The sequence below is a fragment of the Lepeophtheirus salmonis genome, chromosome 6, assembly GCF_016086655.4.
Source record: "Lepeophtheirus salmonis chromosome 6, UVic_Lsal_1.4, whole genome shotgun sequence".
NCBI classification, from domain to species: Eukaryota; Metazoa; Arthropoda; class Copepoda; order Siphonostomatoida; family Caligidae; genus Lepeophtheirus; species Lepeophtheirus salmonis.
Window position 1 is genome coordinate 16608340 of NC_052136.2, and position 26251 is coordinate 16634590.

Below are 26251 nucleotides of genomic sequence, written 5' to 3' on the forward strand. Positions count from 1 at the left end.
CTAAATACGCCATCTTCATACAGTCACCCTTGTAACTTAAGTAACAAAGTAACGTCATCTGTAATTGTATCATAAAGAACGACATCTTGCTGCCAAAAGATGATTTCACATAGATCACTAATCTACTTGAGTGGGTAACAGGCCAATTGGTTTATCCCTTTGAGTCACCTTAATTAATACACACTGCTTTTGAGGAAGAGAGTCGAAAATAAAATGCTTAATGTACTATAAACACTTTTGTTTATATATAAATATTTGCAAAGGGGATTTTCAGCAAAAAACCAACAGCAAGAAGAACCGCAAATATAAATATTTACGTACACTATATTTATGTATTATAGATTGATAGTTCTATATGAATTAACTTAATAATTAAAAATGCAGAAAAGAAATAGAAAATGAAAGATTTGGTTAACCAAAGCACAAACATAAATTGTCTGGACCATGGAGAAACTCTATTGAAAGTAAAACTTCCTCATGAAAAGGACGTTAAAAACAGATATAACTTCTTTTTTGTTAAAAAACATGCACGCACACAATGTGGTGATTGTACCCAGTTGGAGAAACGAAATGGCATTGACACGTCCCTTCATGGAATGGTCTAAGGTTATATCTTCATAAATATATAACATTATTAATTTAACCTTAAGCATCGTTTAAGTAAAAATAACATCTCGTATTATGAATATATTTTCATTGGATCCTTAATTATCTATGTAAATAATTATGTAATTAAATCCCGTTGTGACGGCTGATAAACCGAGTATGAAACAATCTGCTACATATGAAATTCCTAGATCATTATCATCATATAATGAATAATGGTAACATTTGCAAATAAAAAATCATGGATACAATATCTACTAAACTGTACCATTTTTGGGTGAATATTTTTTCCCCCTAAAAAAACTTACTGTGACGATGGTTGAGGCCTATCAAGCAAATTTTGCCGAGGTAGAACCCATTTTAATTTTTATTCAAATGGGGTTTTCTGATGGAAATGGAAAACTTTTAAGCTATTTGTTTATCATTAAAAAATATTGTGCAACTTACTTTAAATAACTGAAAGGGTCTAAGATATGCTCAATGGTTTTCTATTCCCTGTTTTATCGAAAATAGTGTTCCTTCTTTATGTTCAACAACTTTCATTTGAACTAGGATTACATTTCGCTAAATCACTTGGCTTTATATTCAAATGATAAAACTGGGAGACCCCGCAAATCATTGTGTGCCTCTTAAAGTATTAAAAAAAAGGGTGTAAAATACTGTTTATTCATAATCTAAATCTGCATTAACAATGCAAAGTTCATCTGTCTGTATGCATCTATGTAAAACGTTAGTCATTTTTAATCTAAGGAATAACAATTTTTAATTAAACCTGGCAAGCGTTTTGCATGTCGCATCAAGTAATTATACAGAATACACTTTGCTCCCCGATGTTTATCATATACATATACAATATAAAAAGTTAAATCTTTGGATTATGTTTTACACAGAGGTAACACTTACGATTTCTTTTAAAGTTTGCTTCTACGATATTAAAGCAGAATTTGTATGTTTATCGATGCATAAAAAATCCAGGCCATGCCGGTTACTATAGCTTGTCTATATTAATTAAACAAAGCTGCATTCCTTGGTATTATTAATATCAGCTCTTGCTTTCTTCAATCTAAATAGATGTTCTATTTAGGAAATTAGGAAATTTCATCATGTGACCATGATCTAGAATTTGAGTATTGGGCGAATTGATACAATTTGACCGAATTGAGTGAACCATATGTTATTTTGCAAAAAATAATGCTAATTGTCATGAAAAAATCTTTAAAGAGTAACATTGATTCAACTTTAGAGCCATTTAGCGACTAAAAGATAATTTATGAATGAAAAGACGTCACCGGATGCTCCCTGATTTATGTAACAATAGAACAAAAAGGGAGTAATATACGTACGGAGCACTCTATATAATGAATTAAATCGAGCAGGCGTTTAGTTCAACTCCGATTAAAAATAAAATAAAAGAAGGAAGTACTTTATTTAAAATAATTATATACATTGAATGTTACATTAGATAAGGTTAAGCAAAGAGATAAAGTACTCTGTAGCTCATCAAATCATAACATTATTTCTTTCTTTTTTTTTATCTACCTGTTATTATTATTTTTTTTATTTTTGAGGAGAGAATATCCAAGCATTGAGAGAGTAGCTACGTGTATTTGTGCTCATGATAAATCGAATATAACACCAAGGTTATGTTGGTGGGTCATCTTTTATATTATTAAAGCAATGTTTGTCGACGCTTAATAACTCTGGGGAATGCCGGTTACTATCGCTAGTACTAAATAATATGAAAAGTACACATTTAGACTTAGCATCATATTGAAGTGAGTAAAAGAGGCTTATAAATGGCCAAATTTAAAGTAAAAATCCTATGTTTAAAAGAATTCAAATGGTCTGGCCAAAAATGGGATGAAAGGCTCAAACTTTGGGTCTGTCAGTTTTACTAATTTCACCAGAATAAGTATTTTTTGGAAGGAGAAACAATATTGACCCAAAAAAAATGAAGGGAAACGTACGTATAAAAATTCGCTGAGCATTTAGCCAAATATCTCATCAAACGACTGGAAATAATAATATAATCAATTCAAACCTTGAATGAATCCACCTCGTAACAATGTTTCTACTTTTGTTTTATTCTTAATATCATCACGTTTAAATGGAATGTGTTTAGTGGACCTTTACACGTTTAAGAAACAAAACGCGCTAACAAAAAAGTATGAAGTAATAAAATCTCTTTTATCAAATTGGTTCACTAAAGTATCACAAATTAGATATACATATATATAAATATTAAACCATACATATAGATGTACCTCATCAAGGACAATAAAATAATCCGTTAATGCAAGGACTACAAAATGAAAGAGATAATTCTATTAAAGCAATCGTATAATGAATGTTTTAAGGATGTAAAAGAACTTTTTATTAATTTATATTATGATGACATAATATAAATATATTTTAACTCCTTCACACATTCATTATACGACTTTTTAATTCAATTGTCCATTGTTCATTTCATAAATAGGAGAAACACAGATTAAAGTTATGCTAGTCGATAGTTTTTCCCCAAACTCTGTTAAAATTAAATTTGTCAAATTTTGGAGTTATACCCGTAGCCAGGGACGGTTAAAAATGGCAAAAATATACTAAATTTTATTTTTTATGAATAAACTTTTTATGGTATTTAACTATTAAATTTATATCTGTTATAGTATATTAAGATATGTATAATTAGATATATATTATAGATCACTGACTATTTAGATGTTTGAGAAAAAAGAACTGGTTTTTACATAAGCAATGACTTCGGTTCCCCCTCCTTTTTCTATAATTGACCTTTTCTAAAAATGGTTCATCTTATTTTTTTAGCTTATGACTTGTTTTAGAAAAACTGACTTTCCTAAAATGATTTATTTTCAATAAAAGATCATTTCTCATTTTTATTCATGCCATTTTTTAAAAAAAAAATTTCGGTGGGTCATTTCACAAATTTAAGTAACTTCAAAAACGTTATATTCGAGAAAATTTTAATTTTTTCAACATTATTTCTTAAAACATATTAAGTATACATCTGAAAGAAAATAATCAGTATATTTCAAAATTCCAGGAATAAGGAATTACCTTAATAAAATTTCAATATTTACGAGTACTGACTGTTGTGTTCTTACCTAAAGATACTAGAATGAATAAATAAGGACTGGCATAACCCTACTTAAAAGTACAAACTGTCCGTAAGCAGGAGCTAATTTTTCTGAAAAATTGGTGCCTGTTTGGGTAAACCCAACGTTAACCTTGGAAGTGCGCCTCTCACTAAGGAAATGTTTACTTGTTCCAGGGAAGGTATTCAACTGAGAAAAGACCCAAAATCGAATTAAAAGTTACCTAATTTTTCTTTCCAACATTAGACCTATTATTAATCGTTAAAGAAAGCTGATCGTAGCTTAAGAAGACCTAATTAAAATTAACCAATCACTAATAATGAAAGAAGAAACAGATAAATCGATAGCTGATAACAAAATATTATTTAAACTTTTATGCAAGTGGAGTAACGCCGACATGGAGGAATAAAAGGGACGAAAATGTGGTGCGTCGACATAAAAACGAGCTTGACCAAAAATCTAGAAGAGGACAAAATCCCAATTGATTTTTTACTTCATATATACAAGCATTTTCATAGATATTTTTTTAATACGTATTTGAAACAGTTATAAGCCTTGTATTCAAATTTGTGGGATGAGTAAAGCACTGGAGAGTTTTAGATCTAGTTTATAACCTTTATTTGATAAGAGGAGGGACTTAGATTGGACCCCATATGGCCCCTTTCCAATAAAAGCAATCATTTTCTTATTCTTTTATTCTGATCATCCGATTGGAGTAATTTTAGCGCACTTTGCGGTGCACCCAAAGGATTAATAATAATAATTTGTTGATAGAAATTGAGGATATTTCGTCGAAAAGTAAAAGTGTCATCCATTCTCAATTTTGAGAATTATCTTTTAGCTTGTTTGACTGTTGACGGGCACCAAATATAGTTTCTTCTGGAACACCTTATAACCCCTTTAATATTTCTTTAATCATTTATGCAATAGGATTTGCTAATAAAAATAACTTCGTTTCAAACAATTTAATATTTCAAAACTTTAAAGGATAAATAGTTGAATTCCCTTGTTTTTTTTATAATTCTGACACTAGAATTACATAACATTGATATCAATATTATTGTCCATCCATTTTTTTTTGTGGAAGATTTTACTTGGATAAATGACCTTCAATTAAAAAAAAGTATATATATGGGAAAAAAGGAAACTCAAATGAAGAACAACATTGTGAAAGTGCATTATTTTTGTTGTGTGGTAAGGATGGTTAGTGGTGAGGGATCGATTGATCAAAGTTAATGATTTGAAAAATGAACAAATAAAGATAAATGTACAATTTATATATTGGGGTTTATCTTCCAGGATCCCGGGATACCGTTTTCACCGGATTTTATTCTATTTTCTTGATGTAATAATGTATAATCGACAATAAATGATGCCTAACGAAGCACTAAAATGTTTAAATGATGGAGCTAGAATCTTATACCAGGTGTAATCAGAAAAAATTATACACTTTGACTTCAATTAGAACAACAAGCCGTCGAAAATAAATACGTTGAATTTGATAGTTTTTTTATAAAGATAACTTAAAAATAAGATCATAGGGCCCTTAACATAATTGTACATTGCTTATTGACTGTTCTTTAGGGCATCCATGTTTTAGTGGCAGTATCTTTGGATAATTTCTTCATAAAGCTGATGTATTTACCCTCGATTTTCTTGTTACGTAACCTTGTATTAATATCATTGAATTCATGGAGGTTGCGTAGTTAGTTATGGAGTAAAAAAGTGTCGCTGCGAACAAGTATTGATCACGTGGTCTTCATTTTCTACTTTGTTTTAAAGCTTTAGGTAAGTACTAGCTTGCAATGTATTACCTTTAATATAAAATAAATACTTTCATTTCACAGTTTTATATTTTATTAACGGGATCCCATTATTTCCCGGCATTGCGAAAATTAAAAGAATCATTCCTGGGATTTCGCTCAATAACACTTTGCAGGGAAGTAAGAAATTCTTGTACATAAACGTAAAATTTGTTATAGGTTTGATTTATTGGTATTTTTCAAACATGAGTATGTATAAAATTGTATTTATTTTTATTGGAGACTTACTTTGATATACAAATTATTGAACTAAAGTTCTTCAAAGATAATCACAATATTTATTTATTGCAATTTACATAAATTAAAGTTGTTTTTAGCAAAAATCTATGCATGAATGAGCATTAAACACGTTGTTACCTCAATAAAACAATAATTTACATTGGATTTTGGGATCTGCTGTCGAGTATTCTATTCATTTTCTCCTAATCAGTGTTTGGAACGGCTAGTTGGTTGAATTCCAAATACCCTTAGTTACATAAATTTTGACTCTAATGAAAGGGAAACATGCCGGTAAAAGATAAAAATGAATCAAAAAAGATATTCCTCAAATATGTTCACTCCTTCACGCGTCCTCAATCAAAAAATTTACAAAAGATGGGACATTTATTGCAGAATGCAAGGAAAATAAAACTATAATATTTTATTAATAAATTAAGATGGTAACCTTGACAATTTTGAAGATTTTTTTGGAGGAGAGAAACTTCGCTGTCATGACGTTTCATTAGATCAGCTACAAACAGCTGTGGCTAGGGGAGTTGGATATAAAGAAGGAATTTACGAGGAATTATTCCGATGTTGATTTTCAATTATAGAGTCCAACAAGGAGGTACAATTATAACTCCGAAACAAAACCTCACGGGATAATTTCTGTCTTTTATAAGCAAACTCAAATGTTCAGTCCAGTTTTGTATATATCAATGATATGTTGTATGTACCAGAAAAAGTAATTTAAAAAAAGGGGAGCCAACAAATTCACCCGATTTTCATCACAAGTGTAGAGTCAAGCATTAAAATAAAGTAACGAAATGCGAACGTTTGCTTGAGGATATACAATGGTGCAGGGTTTAAACTTCTTTTTTTTTTTGCAAGATATCGCTTTTCAGTTGACGTCACTCATTTATTTTTCTTACTGACGTCGATAATTAATTTATTGTTATAAATTATATTTCTATTTCTTTATAGCCTAAATAAAAATATGGATTTTATCCAGTTTTTGATATTTCCTACGCAATTTATTTTGATAGAATAGAATTATTTGTAAAACTCGTAACCACTTTATTATAACTATTGTAGGGTTTATTTCCTTCGTATCTTTAGAAGGAATTAAAAGACCTTGAAGTGGTCTATTCGCTTCCATTCTCTGCTTATATATCCTTTATTTGTTTCGACCGATTATAGTCTTTCAAAATAAGCCATTAAAAGCTGTGATATGACCAAAATTATTATTAAAAAACAGACAAGATATTTTACAAATAAAATAGAGATAAAATAAGAAATAAATGTTGTCGGTATATATCTCTTATTTATTTATTATCATTGGAGTATCTTCTAAAAAGAAAAATCTATTAGCTAACCTCATAACTCTTAATTATCTCTCCAAATAAAAACTAAATAGTGTCTCTAGGGAACAAAAAAAGTTTTTGTACACATCGAAATTTTTCAGCTTTGATCATGAGATTCCACGTTTCACTACTTGGTTTAAAGCTTTAGTGTATTGTTTCGTTTTTGAAGTGATCTTTTAATTATTAAAAAAATTATGCATTGATAATTATAAGCATTCCAAATTGAGTAAAAGCTTTCATTCGTATTGTAAAGTTGTAATTTTATTGAAAAAAATGATTACAACAAATACTTCTACACAAAATGCCCATTTTCAATATAGATCCTACATTATTACGAACATAGTTAGAAGGAAAAGACCAAATTATTCCTGTTACCTTTATTTGTCGACCGATTATAGTCTTTCAAAATAAGGTAAAAGCTGTAATCCAAAATGATTATTAAAACAGACAAGATATTCTACAAATAAAATAGAGATAAAATTCCGTTGTCAGTATATATCTCTCTTCAATATTTTTAGATGGCTTTGTTTTAGGAAAAAAAAAAAATATTTCAAAAATTATATTTTTTGGAAAAAAATTTCAAATATTAAACTTTTTGAAAGTAAAATTTCAAACATTACATTTTTTCAAAAAAATTTCAAAAACAGGTATTAAGAAAAAAATATTTTGGAAAAAAGATTCAAATATAAAATTTTTTGAAAAAAAATGAAATATTAAATTTTTTCCGAGACAAATTTCGAAATTCTACGGTTATTCACTGAAAATTAAATTTTTACGAAAAAAATTTCAAAAATCTACAGCTAATCACAGAAAACTAATTTTTTGAAAAATTATATTAAATTTCAACTATAAAAGTTTTTGAAAACACAGTTTCAAATATAAAAGTTTTTGAAAACACAGTTTCAAATTTTAAATTTTCTAGTGAATAAGATAAATTCCTTAATTTGAGGGGGCTGTAGGCCCCCCCCCCTTGCGGAGGCCTCTGCCTTTAATTCTATATAACTAATCATATTGGTTCAACTGTATTTGAGTAACATTTTAAAGGTACTTTAATTATAAAAGTAATTTCAAAATAACGTTTTGTAAGTAATAATATACATATAATGAGTCAGTTTGAACGTCATTTTTCAAATGGTAAATGGCTTAAGAAAACTAAAAAATAACAATTGAAAGCTAAAACCTTTGCAAAATATACTTTTTTTATCCATACATATCAGCAAATCATTTGATGCAGAAATATAATGGAAAATTACTTTAGAAAGTGGACAATCTTATGAGTTTGAGTATATAAAATTTATTTTTAGGGACTGACACTGAAGAAATATATTTAGGTTTTTACGAATGATTTAGGTTTTATTTATTTTTAGGAGGACTGGTGAAGTATAATGACTAATATTGAACAATAGCTCAATCTTGTGTATTAAAAAAAAAAATTCATAGCCTTATAGTTCATAGTATTCCAAAGATTTGGCAAATAAATACGGTGAAGTGACTCTCACTAAAGGAGATTCGATCAAACTATTAAAGCTTATATTCTCTTGGGATCCCTATATCTTACAGGTTTCATTCATATGATAAAGATATATCTTTCTATTATGTCCCTTTATATTCCAAAAAAAAAAATATAATATCTAGATACCTAATTATTTTAATTATAAACTGAATTATTTATTTATTAGTTATTGTTTAATAAGAAAAGTTTTTTATTGTATTTTTTGTTAAAGTTATCGGAACAATAATTATATAGTAAAGTAACGCAACCTTTTAGTATACTTGCGGTACGTCAATATCTTGAATAAAACTTAAGGAAATGCCTATTTATTTTTTTACTTCATAAATACATTTATGCATTTCATAGATATTTAATAGTCATATTTGGGGGAATGTTAAGCTTTGTATTCAAATTTGAGGGATGATTTAAGATACTCAAGAGCTTAAACTAGCGTTAAAAACCTATTTTTTATTGAAGAGACTTAAATTGGACCCAATATGGCCTTTTCAAATAAAATGTGTCAATTTCTTAGTCTTTAATTTTAACAATCAATTTTGCTATATTAACCCTTTCAGACCCACAAGGAATTGAAAAGAAAATCAAAGATAATTATAGTCAATTATTGATCTCTTTGATCATATTAGAACTAATTAGAATTATTTTTTTTAATAACTTCAATAGTTTCGCCAGAATTTGATGGGACACTGGTGTCCCTGAGGGTGTGCACGGTAATTTTTTATTATGCATAAACAAAATTCTAAAGTTACGTTATGGAGTTGAATTCTTAACATTTCTTAATTATTTTGATGTACTTTTTATTTATAATTCAATTAAGTAATAATTCTAATATGAAAAATTGATTAAAATTAATCAATTAACTGCTTTACTTGTGAAACATAATGAAGCAATTTATATCTCTTAGAAAGTATAAAGCAAGATTACATGCCATACAAATGACCAAAGTTCGATTTTCTATATTTCTGCTTGCACAGTGAGCATATCTTTTTCTTTTTGTTCAAACTCCGGAATATTTCTACTATGATTGTCCATTATAAAAGTTTCCTTTTTTGCTTTTGATTGGTCTAGACGATTGGGTTGCCCTCTTACGGCCTTCATAATAATTAATCAGACTCTAATCAATCACAACTTTGAAGTCAAGAAACGATAATTAATTTGGATATTCAATGTTATAAACGATAGAAGATCGAAGAAGATCCTTAGATAAAATTGTGTTGATGACTGAACCTTAGTGTTATGAAGCAGTTCTTTTGATTTATGAGAACGACTCCTCCATGCCTTTGTTGTACAGCTAAACAATTGTAGGGCAAAAATTTTGTGAGCCTTCTGTTTAGATAAACTATCAGTGGTCTTAAAGTATATGTTTTATCACTCTAATCCTCTTTGAAATTATCATCAAAGTGAAAATTTCGAAGTATCACAATAACGACGTTAAAGTTGGCGTAAGGAGTCAATGAAGCATCTTATGCATCCGTTTCTGTGGTAACCTCTTCATCAACCTCATTTTCATCAGCACTGTCTGCTTCGTCTACAATACAACAAATTTAGTTACTAATAGTACAGCCAAAAAGGTTAAAATATCTTATTCTTTGTTTTGTTTTTCTTTTATGAACAACTCCACATTCAATAGTAAAGTATAAAAAAAAATATTTGTATGTAAGTTTATTACATGCTAATCTCTCTACTAATAAATATTACTTTATTATGAATACTCTAAAAGGACAAAAACCATAGATGCATTTCCCATCCTGAACAAGTTTTAAAATCTAATAAAAAGAAACAAAAGTGACTTTTCAACGCCAGTGGACACAACAATTTTAAACTGCCATTACATTTGCATTTTTCATCAAAACATAGAAAGTTTTTCAACAATTACTCCTTACACTATAAAAATATTAAACAATCAATAAAAATTTAAATTATCAATACATAATAAGCATATGAAAGATAAAATTCTATGGAATTCTAAAAAATGATATAGTTTGAAGACTAGCAGGAATATAAAGTCCTATGACAAAATGCTTTTGTATAAATTTTAGAGATCAACTATTAATCTTTCTAATAACTTACAAATATCTTAAATATAATGAAAAATAATGCAAGGATGAAGGAATGAAAATGCGGGACACCAGTATCCCGTCGGTGCAAAAGGGTTAAGTGTCATTTGTGGTACATGCAAAGGCTTAATAAGAATAAATTGACGATAATTCGTCAAAGAGTAGAAATGTAATCAAAAAATCATTATAGCTTGTTTTTTGTTGACTAGCCAAACTTAGTACTTACATACATAGATAGCTTCCCACAATTAGTATTATATCAACTAACCACAATGTATTTTATGTATCTTAAGTGTATTTTATGTATCTTAATTGTATTTTATGTAAAAATGAGATAATAATTATTTGTATATAATCTGTTTATTTTCATCATGAATAAACTATTTTAGTAGAAGACATATCGTTTTGAAAAAGTTGTAGATATTTAGTAAGTTAGAGAATAATATTCTGATGTTTTATTGATTCAAGTTATTTTTTATGCAAAAGTAATGGAAAATTTTGGGAAATAATACATAAAGTCATAGAAGCAAATATGTATCTTTCTTGTAATAGTAAATGTGTCAATATGGATATAATATGAAGCTTTATTTATTGGAATTTGATTGTAAAATAGGTCATTTAGCAAAGAGAAAAAAGCATTTAGATAATCATAGACAAGCATATCAATAAAGAATTGAAATGCTTGTTTTAAATTAGGATAGACATTACAACAACGGAGTTCTAATGAAAATCGTGTGTATTTTGGGCATGTACAAAAAAATTGAAAATGAACAAGGAAACACTGACAATTTCGAGGATATTTTGGGGAGGAGTAGCTTAGCTGTCATGACGTTTTATTAAATTAGCTGCAACTAGCTGTGACGAAGGGGAAGGAAATAAACAAGGACTTTTGCAAGAATTACTCCGACGTCGATCTTCGATTCTACTCTGAGGCCAATAAGGGGTTACAATTATAACTCCGCAACAAATGCTCAAATGAACAAAAAATACACCGGATTTTTATCGCTATTGATCATCTAAAATTTAATACTTTTATTCCATCACGCAACCTTTGATCTGGAAAGAAAGAAAAAATTGTCAAACTCAAAATTATTATTCAATAATTGTAGAGAATTGTTGACGACTTCACATGAGCTAATTAAAATTTAACTCATCAACATTCAGAACACTGATAGGAGGAAAGGAAGCAAAATCATCGATAGCTGATAAAAATACAGAGTGTATACTTTAATATCGTGAGGTAAAGTCGTGCCTAAAAGAAAACTATTGGGGGATATTCACAAACCACACGTGTCTGTTTATGAAAGAGGGGGATCCGGCATAAAACCACGTCCATTCTAGTTGTGTGGGGGGAGGGGGGGACTTAAAACCATGTAGACTTGAATAACGTACCAAAACGGCATAAGTGACGTCAGAGGGAACATGGGGACAATAAACATTATAAAATGAAAGATGAAAAAACTTTTTAATAAGAGAATAAAAAGACTTAGGGGTTAGAATTATATAAAAAAACCATGTTCTTTATGAATTATCCTTAATATTACTAATATATTCCAGTGGTTCTCAAACTGCAGTACTCCTATCCATCGTAGTACGTAAGTAGATTAAACATATTCTACTTTATATTTTAACATGGTGTCAAATCCAACAATTATGAACTTGAGTGAATTATTTTCAAATTTAAAAAAACTCAATCGACTTCATATTTTATTGAGTTGGTTTGATTTGTACCACTAAACCTATTCAAATGGTCAATACCTTTGTTGGGGATGTCTCTAAGTGGTTATCTAATCAATCATTATTTCGAATAAGGACATTTTAATCTCTGAGGAGACAGACTAAACATAAACAATGTTTTTGCTTCAGATTGCAAGATCCCACAATTGCTAGAACATATGTATATACATATGTATTAGTGATCATCGAGGGGAACAAATGAGTAATATACTAAAAGTATTTTTTTGAGTATTCATTAACTAAAGGCCGTCAACAACCTTGTAGCTACTTGAATTTCTGTTCTTTTATTTCCTATTTAAATGTATGAACTCGAATCGACTTGGTTCGGTTTGACTCAACTCAATCAACTCATGTCGGCAGGACAGTCGTTTACCCATTATGGTACCCACTCTAAAACGTTAGAGAACTACTCATATTCCCTTATAGCTATTGCCTAATATGATAGATACAAATATCGAAAAGTAACAAAAACTTAAATTACACCTTCTTGGGGGTATTTTCAATAGGAAGCTTTTTGGGTAATTACACATAAATCTAATCTCTATGTAATCCTACAAAATTAGCAATAATTGAACCTTATAATAATAATCATATGAGTAGATATGAGCATTCTTTTATATTATTTGAATAGTATATGATCAGACATCGGTTTAATTTGATGGAAATTGAGAATTTACATTTTCATATTATATATATCCGTAAATGTTGGGGTAATTGTTTCCTACAAATAGGGTTATTTTCTAGAAGTACTTTATAGGGTATTTCAATTCTTGTCAAGGTGAATTAAGTAAATTTAAAAATGTATTTTTGAACTAACTTAGAAAATAACTTTAATAATTTTTTTACTTAAAAATTGTTAAAAATCCGAATGTAAAAAGATTGTAGTTTATTATCGTTGTTTACAATTCTACCCCGTCCTTATCTTGATTATATCTTCTTTTCTCCAACAAGGAACAGAAAAAATAGCCCAAAAAGAGTATGTATTTAGCCAATTTATCATCATTTAAATACATATTATTCAATAATTGTTCATATCCAGGAGCGTCCACAGTATTATATTGGGGAGGGCCTTGGTTCTTGGTAATATAATTTTCAAAAAAAAAAATTTCAAATAATAATTTTTTTGAAAAAAATTTCATTTATTAAATCTTTTGGAAAATACATTTTTGGAGAAAAATTTTTAAAAATCCAGAGCTATTCGAAGAAAATTAATTTTTTTTTCCTGAATAAAAATTTAAAAAATTAAACTTAATTTGTAATATTGGACCTTTATTTCGTTCATAATTCATTCATAGATTAACAAGAGATCATTCAAGTTTAACCAATCCATGTTCCAGAGACAAACCAGAAGGAAAAAGTAGAAGGAAGAGCAACAGCTCACTAAGGATATATTGCAAATTGTCAGTTTAGTGAAGACGGTGTTATCCCACTTAAATACTTGTGTTTTATTGTCCACTATTATTTTTCTATTCATTTTCCTTTACCAGTGTTCAAGGTGCTGTGTACAATAACCCAGCAATTATTTCATATTTATTCCATATTGGGAATAGTTGGTTAAATACTTCCAACTGATTGAAGGCATGGTATTCTATTTATTTTTTGAAGGAAATGTTGCAGGGTACAATAAAGGTAATAATACCGTTTTGAAAATTTGTGAATAAATACAACTTACTCTAATAAAATAACTAATTAATTATCATATATTTTTTCTAAGGACAGTTTTAAAATATATATGTATATTTTGAACGCATCACTCTTTAAAATCTTCACTTCTGATGTGTTTATTCCATGATACTCCAACAATATTTCATCATGATCTTAATAAAGTAACTCATTTCCTTTGAAACCTATCAGACATTCATAATTAATAAGGAAACTTATGAATGAGGAACAAAGAAATACTTTGAGGATGTGTTACTCCACCTACATAAAAATGTACACTCTAGTGGTTGTCAACTGTCGATTTTTCTACTTCTTTTGTCCTTATCAGTGGTCTGAACGTTGATTGGTGTAATTCTAATGAACTCTTGTAGAGTTATTAACCATTCCCATTTGAATGAGCAGGGCATACTTGTGACGCATTTGATAATTTCCAATTGGTTTTTGGGTCATTTTTCTGCTTCTGTTTAGTGGGAAGGCTCCGAGATACCATAAAGTGAATGTAGTGTTGACAAGTTTTTTTCACATGATATCCAAGTACATAATTTATAATAATAATTATCGTTTTTAATTTAAGTTATTACATCTATTATTTTAGGTAACACAAACAAAAGGAAGTAAATCAAATTCAAGGACAGTGTCGTCGTCGTCGTATTGGTCTTCTTTAAATGGCTATATGTGTATAATTGCTTTTCTCCAATGAAGATTCATTGTATTTCCTTCATACATGAGTAGAAAATTCGATTCTTCCTCGGAGCAAAAACTGGACACAATGAATATCTACTACATACACCATTAATTAATTTTTACCTTGAGCATAGATACTTATACCCTTGTAACTACTTAAATATGTAACTACAAATTTCTAGAGGCATCTTATACCCTCCGAACTCTATAAATAATATTATAATAAGGTATTTCGTGGTGGTAGGTAAGAGTATAAACATGGATATTCATATCCTTCTTTAAGGACGTATCGGGCCTTTATATGGAACTTAAAATTGATTCCACTCCGTTCCTGATATCAATCTTTGAAAAAGTCACAAATTTTAAAGCCCCTCTACAAGTTAAAATTGTCGCTAATATTATAGTTAGTGATGCTAATCGGAAGCATTTTGGGTATGTTAGAATAAAGAAACCATAAATTATCATGGTAACCCTTGACAATTTGAAGAATGTTTTGGAGAAGAAGAGCTTAGCTCTCATGATGTTTCATTAGATCAGTAACAAGCAGCTGTGATAAGGGAGAAGGGGGAGAAGGAAATGAAAAAAAAACATTGGCAAGAATTACTTCGACGTCGATTCTCAATTCTGCTATAAATCTAACAAGGACTTACAATTAATACTCTTCAACAAATTCTCAGGGTTATCTCAGGGGTAGTCTTTTATGAGCCCATGCAAATGTTCCATCCGGTTTAGTATACATCAATGATAGCTTGTGAATAGCATAAAGAAAGTTTTACATTTTCTGACTGACATTTGATGATGATATAGAAGTTCTTCTCCATGAAACTTATTCTAGGTTTATCTTTTTGATTATCTTTGCTTAAAGAGATCTAATCTCTTCAGGCCTCATCGCTCAGTCCAAGGGTCAACTTTGAGTCCCTCTCCCACCCTGGAATACTCCGTAACAGACAACCTCTTCCACATAATGAAACCTTCCATTTACTTTCATGATCCTCCAAAGTGCTGATTGTATCTCTGTTCCCCTACTTCAATAATATATTATTTCCTTATTATTAGAAGGTTGGAATAATTGAATTTCAACTATCAACTGTCCCTGCCTCAAATTTTGAGATAGAAAGAGAAAGTATGATGAACGGGTCAACTTATACAATGTACCCTAAGCATTACTATACATAATAATAGTTTACATAAGTACTTTATAAGGGTGTATGGGTTTATTAATCTCTCAAAATTATATACTTGTTTAACCCATATTCGGGCCACATATTCATAATTAGAATCAAACCTATTTTGGCTAACTAGGAGTTTTTGTTGCAAAAAGAGTAAAATATCTATGGTGTAGGTATGGATTACGAACTATGATAGTGGATCACAAATAAAATGTCTAAGGTATAATAAAAAATTCCGTCTTTATTAAAACAAATAGTAATATTCGAAATTATTTTCCATAAAAGAAATCGCGTTTAAAAAAATGAATAATAACTACAAGTTGTATTTAGTTTAGTTTTCCAATTAGAACATTAATTATATACAAGTATGTCTACTAAGTAATCATTGTCCAAGTGTCACACACTATAATATAATCCTATTCCTACATATTTTTTAAATGGCTCTTTTGTCCTCCTCGTGTTCATTAGTTGACTTTAATGATAGAAAATACTTATAACCCAGAAGTTATGAGTAAAAGTATCCTTATAAGATTCCAAAAAGTTTTGATTGAATGATTTAGAACGGCAAGATTATTCTTTTTAAAAAGGATATAACTTTGATAGGCTCATCAATATATCGAATATAAAAGAATTCATCTTGTAAGATTTACTCTCCATCAAAAAATCTTCAAAGGATAAAAAAAAAGTGTTTGTTAGGGATGTATCGATACCAAAGCTTAGACTTACGGTTCAATTTTAAATTTTAAGGGCTGGTCTGAACAAAGCACAAACTTGGATTTATGACATCATCATCCTCAATATATCTTCACCAATAATTATAAAAGTAATTTATACTTTAACGGATTGATCTATTTTCCAAATGAATGTCAATATCTTGAGGAAACAAATTCTAAAAAATATCATTTATTGATTCTAGAATAACCACAATTGAGATATTATAAGAGAAATATGACAGTCCTGATGTCTGATAAACAACATATCAACTGTCGATATTTGAGTTATTGGAGAAGGGGGAGTCATCAACCATTATCAAGTAGTTGTCAAAGAATATCAGGACGAACTCGAAGAGCCAATGGATCAATGAATTGATCGATTTTTTGCAAGGACTAAATCTTTAAAACAATTCATGAATCCCTTTCATTCGTTTCCGTTGAATTCATCATGATCAAGAGTCACTGAAGTGTATGAACTCCCTTCCACTTCGTAATCCCGTCATAATCTAATTTGTCAACTAAACAAATTGAGAATTCATTAGTTTCAATTCACTCTTTTCCAACTAGTTATCTTTTAAAGCACTTTAATCCTAGTCTAATCTCAGGGGCGTCTGCAAGATTATATTTATTCATTTTTTAGGGCGGATGGTTTTTGGATTTTAAAAAAATATATATTTTTTGAAAAAAATTTCAAAAATCTATAGCTATTCACAGAAAATCAAATTTTAAACATTAAATTTCTTCAAAAAATATTCAAAAATCTAGAGTTATTCAGGGAAAAATAAATTTTTTGGAGCAAAAATTTGAAAAAATTCAATTTCAAATATTAAATTTTTCCGAATTTATTTTTTTAAATGCATAACTATTCAAAAAAAATTTGGGGGAAAAAAATTAAATTTTTGGTTCTGCTGAATAATTTTACCGAATTACGAAATTTTTTTTTAGTATTTTAGTTTTTTTAACCTCTGAAGTTGCTTTAAATAATCCCACTTTACTTAACCTAATTTTTCCTTTTAAGGAAGATATTGAATAGGCCGAAAAAATAAAAAGGAGATGTCTCCTCTAAAATGCGGGGATAGGCCTTAATTATGAATAATCATAGCAAATAAAATTTTACTCAACTAATTCCAATTATAAATTGCTATAATGTACTGTGATATCAGCGAAAAAAATATTCTTGATAGAAGGCCCATGTTGAGGACCAGTCAACCCTTGTGTTTGTTTTGTAGGGGGTTTACGGAAACATCAAGCCATTAACAATATGTGTATCTGTTTGTAGCTTTTTTTGAATTGCAAAGTAGACAAGATCATCTCACTCTGACGAATTTGTAACCGTCATCTTTAAGAAAAGTTGGTTTATATCAAAGATTCCATATGATATATGAAAGGTTGATGTAGAAGGGATAGTTTCCAGATACAAAACATTGTTTACATCCCAAGAACAAATAATCCTTACTTACATTATCTCTCTCCGTCTTACAGAAGGGAAATGGAAACGAATCAAAACATCTAAATATTTATAAATGACACTTCTCTATTTAAAAAACAAATATATTATTTTGAACTTTATTTACATGTATAATTGGTTCCTTCATTATTAAAAAAAGAACTTTCATATTTTCTTATATACATATATGTATTATGTGAGATTGAGTATATATGTATACACGAGAGTAAAAACCAAGATTTAGGTTTGATTTGAAGGTTCAAATGTTTTGAAACACCAGTCAAACCTGTATGAAGCCGTGCAAGTGTTACCTCTTATACAAGGTGTCTTACTTTGTAAAAATTCTTAATTTGAAATCTGTATATGAGAATGAGAGGCTTAAAACAGGTGGTTGTTAAACTAAGTTTGACTGTAGTTTCATACTCTTCAGAGTCAGTGTTATTCTTTGACACATTTTCCAATTCGTCTTGTTGGTCAGATTTCGTCTCATGTTTTGTTATACTTCGTTCCGTCTTCGTCACATTTAGCCACATTTTTATTTCGTTGCAAAGGGGAAAGCTTTGTTTTAGTCATATGAAATATAGTAAAATTTCGAGTAGTCATAGGCATACAAAAAACATTTGTTGACAAATGATTTTTGTCCATTTCGGATGGACAAAATTAATACTGCACAAAGTATATATTACACATTTATTGATAGGCTACTTTATTTAATGTCCAGTTTTTGAGAAAATGTCTTCTTATTTTTTTGTATTAACTAGGCAGAACGAACTATGGTATCAAAAAGGCACTATTGATTTTTTTTTAAATATGATTAATATACATATGTAAATTTCAACTATGTATTTTCAAAATTCAATTTAAATAAGTTCTAAACTAAATATTTGACGGTAAATTTAGTGACTCCAATGGAGGAAAAAATGAAAAATATCATTTAAGAAATGGGTTTTCTATATTTAATTTCTGGTAAAGCCCCTTCTTCTTTTAAATATTTATTTTATTTTGTCCTCAAATCGAACCTAAACCAAGGTTTTTAGCCCCAGCTATAGATATATATTGTAAATTAACCTTATACCAAAAGATATCAATTGAATTGAAAACAATCAATTCATCTCTATTTGATGTGTCAGAACTTTATCTTCAGGGATATACATCAACAATGAATACTCGATGCAAATCCTACACCTGCTAAATCGAGGTGTAATCAAACACATTTTTGACTGAATCTCTAAAATGTATAAAATAATACTCTAGATAATGTTGGGTTAGTTCTAATTTATTTCGACTAGTCTATTCCAGTCTTAGGACCGGTACTTCAGAGAGAAACCATAACAGTTAGAGTTGTGAATTCTACGCACTTTCCGTGCGAAAAAATAAATGAAATTTTCTAGTATAATTCAAAAATTCCTTAATTTTTATCCTTCCAGTCCACCCCCTGTGGACGCTCCTAGGAGATTAGCTTAGCAGACATGAGGTTTCTTAAGTTCAGCGGGATCTAGCAAGGACTCGTATGTGGATTTTCTACTCTACCGTGACTCCAACCAGGACTTGCCCATTTAACTGCCCCAAAAAAATTATCAGCGTTAGTCACCATTATACATGAGCAAGGGCACTTCTGTTTACACTTTATCATATATGTTCTCTCCACATGAATGAAAGCAGAACACAGTTGGTGGGATTCCTAACTACCAATAAACTCACTCACTAGAAAATGCTTAGAATTTACAACTCTAAAATAGCTATTTAAAAAAAATACCCACGATGTTACAGGTTAAATTGCCATAAAATATGGCGTTATATTTGACACATATGTTGTTGTTTTTTGCAACTATTGATTCAATGAATGTTTTTGTGTAGCTTCTTGTTCATTAAATCATCTTCTGCTTCCTAATGTATGAATAATCATTAACAGTCCGTCGTTGATACTCAATGCAATTATAACACAATAATTGTAATTACATAGATATGTACTAATAATTAATTATTTCAAAAAAAGAATGAATAAAGAACAATCAAAGACAATAATTAAGGTGATGGTGAATTATAATATCTTATTTTTGAGATAAAGAATCCTCTATCGAATAAATTTTAAAAATAACATAATTCTAAGATAATATTTCATAAAAAAACCTCTTTTGTCTCATATATTAAATTCAATGCATGTCATGGGGTTTGATAGGATTAATCTGGATATAGGTCGAAGGAAATGACGTTTATTATAAAGTTTGGTTTGAATACAATAGACTTAATTTAAAAACTTTATCCATGTTTATAATATTAAAAACCTCCAAATACATAAATAAAAGAAAAAAAATCATTCAGAGTAGGAAATTCACTTCCATTAAATTCGAATTATTTATAGAACTGGAAGAAAAACAAACAAAAAAAGAACATTTTTATCAATTTACCCCGTGTGAATTTAATTATGACACTCTTTCTTAAAGTGACGATGAGTCACAATTCAAAAGCTCCATAAATAATCAATATTAAGGAGGTATTGTTTAGTATTTACCTAAATTAATTTTCAAATAACAAGAACTCCATAAAAATCTGAACACTTTGAATTTTAAACTTCAAAAATATATAATTTTTTAATTTCCAAATATTTTAAGCCTTCCTTTACTTCAACGTGAAGTTCTTTGTAATTAATTTTGAAATTATGGCATATGAGTAATTACTATGAAATAATTGTTCTTTCTTATTATAATGAATTCGAACCGTTTTATATGTTCTATTTTAAAATATATTAAAATTGAATTAAATGCACTCATTTTAAACTACTGAATGCGAAAATGCATTAAAAATGACTTCAAATGTGGGGGGGGGGAGACTAATTTTAAATTTTATGCTATAATATATGTGTGAGGATGAAACTCAGTGTCCGAAATACACCCATTTTAAAAAATGAAAATGCCTTTTGAATTGTCAGTTGAACTTTTGGCGTTCATCCTCTTCTGATCTCAACCACCTCGATTACAGTATATGGACGCGGAACGAGACAGGGAATGTGCTTTTAAATGTGCAACAAATTGGAGTGTTATCAAAGAATGAAAAACTGTCTAAAATGGAAAAAACTTAAGCCATGATATATTATTATTGAAGTATGTTCGTGACTTTGAAGCTGGTGTTGGAGAGAATTATTTAGACCAAATAATTTATGCTGAATATAATATGATTTTTAATGTTCTTTAAACGTCCACATGCAGGGGATGGGCTAGAAGGGTATGTTGCCCCCCCCCACCCCTTCTCTCGCAAAGAAAGGTTTGCTTCTTTTACTTTCTTCGAAAGAATTTAATATTTGAAATTTAAATTAAAAAAAAATTTTTTTTGATTTTTTTTTTCTATAAATTCCAAAAACTATCCCCCCCGGCCCCACAAAAAGTATATATATATAATATTGCGGACGCCCATAATATGTTAAAATGCCGACATGTAGTTGCTACATCCCTAATTGCACTAAATAAACCATCTCTAATGTTCGAAAATTGTCTAATAATACATTTTTAATTAATTTAAAGTATGTCATAATTAAATTTACACACGGTATATTTCTTCAATTTTGTTATAGACAATTAACTATAATAACTGTTAATGTAGTGTATCCTGGGGGAAAAAATTAAGATGTCTTTTAAGTATGTCATTAAAATCACAACCAAACATGTAAAACAGAACAAATAAAGCCAATAATTGTGTGGTCGTGTAAAAGATATGGATTTTTTATGGATATTTTAAAGAGACAAATAATGCGGAATTCAGTAAGGTGCAACATAAATTCTACATGTTGTAATTCTTTCATTTTAACATATGCAGATATCTACATACATTCAATAAATTGTAATACAAATTGTCATCTGTTACATTAATACACTTTTTTTAATTTTTTGCTTTATAAATAAATCCTTTTTCAAGCGCAGTGGTTCTCCTACTTTTTACCTTGTGTACTGAGGATGGGTTTCTAGCATAAAGAAATACATATATAGAGGCAACAAAATACGTGAATGGTTAAGCAATGATATCACCTGACAAAAGGGGTATAATTTGATATCACATTGGTTTGTTTTTCATACATTAATAATTATCTACAATGCCAACTAACGAAATGATGTCCAACTCTGATTGACTCTGATGGTATATTAAAAAGTAAATTTCATTTGTTTAGCTGGCGTCGAAATTATAATAAACCTTCAGACCCAGTGATTAAAAAATATTGACAGTAAGTATATACTTATAAGTTTAACTCGTTCCTGTACCTCAGTTTATGAGTAAAAACAAATTAGCACAAAAGAAATAATAATAAAAATTAAGTCTTATGTGTTTGATGTGGTATGTCGCCAGCATTGGACCAGCTCGTATCTTAATAAAAAATTGTCTGTTGTGACACTCGTATGTCAAGGTCTAACCTATGATATAGCTGTCGTTCATTACTGCAAACTGAAAATGTTAATCTACCGGATGGTCTATTGAAATCTGAACACTTACTAATTCAATAAGTTGAGTGATTGAAATTAATTCATATTTCGATATACAAAAGCATAAACAATTAGTTACAAAAAAATACCTGAGCTCTTCAGCTTATGTACAAGTCGAGAAAATGACACTTGAACGTGATCGACAAATTTCTATAGGCGTATTTCTATTTCTAAGCATTTGGGTGTCTCCAGGACCACTGTCTACGCCGTCAGCAAGTCTGAAACGTTGGAGAGGAAGAAGGGATCTGTCAAAAAGGCCAAACTGGACCCGGGTGAGTCAAAGAAAACAGCCCAGAACAATCCCATCAAGATAATTTGGGCCCATGTTAGAGATCTCGGGGTTTCATACCAGAATGTCCAGAGAGCTCTCAAAAAAGTAAGCGGAAAAAGCTTTGTGAGGGTGGAGAGACCACTTTTGATACCAGTTCTTTTGAACTCTTTTTGGACACTTTTGATACCAGTTCTTTTGAACTCTTTTTTGACACTTTTGATACCAGTTCTTTTGAACTCTTTTTTGACACTTTTGATACCAGTTCTTTTGAACTCTTTTTTGACACTTTTTCTCCCGCCCCTACACCACCGAAAAGGCATGCAGCTTCCGTTATCCAAAGAATGAGGCCCCTCAAAGCCACTGTCAGCCAGCACTGGGACGCCTTGAAAGATGATTACATCTGCAGAGGGATCCAGGCCTTCTGTCGCCGCCTAAAAGTCATCACGCCAAAGGGACGGCTACATTATTGATTAAGAGTACACAGCCACACTTCTTTTTATAGTAGTAATTTTGTTGAAATTCTATTGTAAATAAATTCATTATTTTTTGTTGAAACTTAAAATTCAAAGTATTCAAATTTTAATGGACCACTCGATACTTCAGCCTTAATATGACCAACAGCCAATCAAAATATCTTTATCGCCTCTATAAATTTCTTTCCTTAAGGTTTTGTCTATTTTATTTGGAACTGAATAGATACGGTTAATTAAACTTCGAAGTAGGGAAGAATCGTATAATTACCAGTGTATTTGAATACCTGCAAGTATTTTTACTCATTGGTGACTAAAATAGGCGCCATCAGAGGGGCAGGGCATTAACCTCTCACTTTTTGAACGACAATAATATTAACAAACTGGGTGATTATGCTGCTATAAATATTATGACGTCTTTTTTATAAAACTGCTCTGTTCAGTCAACCTTATTATACATAAGTACATATATAAAAAAGAAAGGATCCAAAATTATGCGTCAATTGTGATAGTTACACACATAAAATATACCATGAATTGTGTTATCAGCTGTCGATGTTTCCACTTTTTCCCCTACTAATCAATGTTATAAACGTTGATTCATTGAATTATAATTAGCTCTTGTTAACATTTGACCAAATGATAAGATTTAACATCCATCGTTGGGAAGAATGATCGAAGTACTACCAACTAATTTTGGGGTCTTGTTTCTGGGTTGTTGTTGTTCTAACCTACCCCGTACAGTAGCGGAAGCTCAACCAATTTATATTATAACTCCATTGGGACTTACTAAAATTTTGAATGAGTCTGGTATAGATAAGGAATAACAAATTTCACAGGTACATTAGTGAAAAATACAGGAATATTGAATATTAAGGGTGTATCTCTCTAAATGGTAGTTGAGCATGTTGAATAAAACATGAGCAAACTAAGTAAACGTTTAAAGCCGCAAGAAAGTACTAAAATCTTGATATTTGTGGAATTGGTAAAAAGGGGAAATTAATTTTAAACTATACAAGCCGTTACTTTTATCGTTTCCGCAACTTTTTCTTAAAAATTAATCTTCAAAAAAGCCCCAAAATCCAATGTTAGACAACAAGAAAATCGCTGAGCAAGTACAGCACGATACGATATAAATTTAAAAGTAAAAAATTTAATAAATGATATCATTATCATAGAAGGGGTTACTTGATATTTTTTAAGCAATATTTTACTAAACATAATGCCAAAGTAAGTTTTTAAATTTGATAAATAATCAAACAACAAGGATCAAAATGATGAACAAAAATTTTGCTTTCACCAGTATTGAATTTGTCTTTTCTTCGACAAGCCAAAATCCAACCTTGCAAGATCTTTCGGGAATTGGTGGTATGAAATGCCTCTTGGATTTTTACAAATAGCCGCTGCACAGACTCTTTTTGTTTTAGTTACGTAATTAAATAAAATGGGTGAAAAATATTATAAAATATTATTTATTAACATGTGTTACGTCTATGTCTAATAATTTATGAAATTTAAAAACTTACTTTTGGAGTTATTTTTAGTGAGATATCGAGTAGCCACTTTTATGATAATGATAACTTTTATTCATATTTAACTTTTTTTAATTTTGATAGTATTAATAACCAAGGCTCGTCCTTATGACGTCAAAACAAATAAAAAGAGAGACCTTTATTTTCTTATGGCCTAATCTGCCGATTCCAGGAGTCGGCACTGTATATCAAGTTGAAAATTATAGCAAGCCTGATTACATAATGGTATAGCCTTGTATTTCTATTAACATTGGTATTGAATAATAAAATATTATATTTCTTACGAGTGTCTTTTCTTTACGAGGTGTATAGGGTTGCATAAAATATGACCTAGAACACGTGCAATACTTTTTGAAGTTGCAACCTAAATTTATATTAATAGCTACATCCAGCTTATCTAATAAAAACATCGTGACATCCAATCTCCTCTCCTCTAAAACATTCTTCAAATTGTCAGAGTTCTGGCGTTAATTTTAGGTTTTTTGTTTTTAGTATACCAAAAGGTGGTCATATTTTATACTACTCTTTTTAAATATTAAACAAAAACATAGAAAATTAAACAAATGAAAGACAGTGAAACCTTTGTTTGTTGTGTAATGTTTAAGAGATAATGATCTGACCTTAAGATATCTTGTTAAAAAAGTACAAAAATTGTTATCATATGATCTGTAAGGAATGCCAAAGCATAGCACTTGAAATTTGAAGTAATCAAAATGAATCTTAACAATAAAAGGATGGAAAATCAATAGATTTGATTTGAAAGGTCATTTCAAGTACAGTATAACTTTTATAAATCAAATAAATAATTTGAACTATAGGTTAAATTCTTGGGTATTTAAATTAATCATGCAAATTTGAAGTAAAAAAATAAATAGGGATTTTTTCCTTGTCTTGATTTTTTTTAAAGGTTGTTTTTATTTTGAATATCCACATTTGTAAGAGTGGCATTCGAATCCAAATGAGTATCTGGATATTGTAAACACTTTGATTAACAATCCATTTTCAAGCATTTATGGTATTTTTTATTTTGTACACCCTTAAAATGAATATTTTAGTGATATACAATTTTATTTGTTCTTACTAGTTGGCAATCTAAACAGGATTTATAATTCTTGAAGACAGAACGTCTTAGTATAAAGTAATGACTATTGTTTTTACTCATGAAAGACGGAGAGTAACAATAAATGTTTGCTCTGGATTTATAAATGTAAGTACCAGTTGGACTCAGAGTAGAATTGAGAATCGGCATTGCAGTATTTCCACCCTATATATATAAATTAACTCTTTTTGGTTGATTAAAGGACGTCTCCTAAAGAGCAACTTTTCTCCCGATATTTAATATTTATTAGTGTTGGATCGGTCCTAGGAATGATTTCCTAATCAATCTTTTTGATCCCTTGTCAGTCTGTTTATTTTTATAATTCTG

General features: G+C 29.5%; 1 protein-coding gene across 3 annotated transcripts in view; it reads right to left on the reverse strand.

The window, feature by feature from the left end:
- The window catches only part of LOC121119921 (proton channel OtopLc), a 66973-nt gene that overhangs the window by 7332 nt on the left and 33390 nt on the right, over positions 1-26251 (reverse strand). The gene's annotated exons all lie outside the window — the stretch shown is intronic.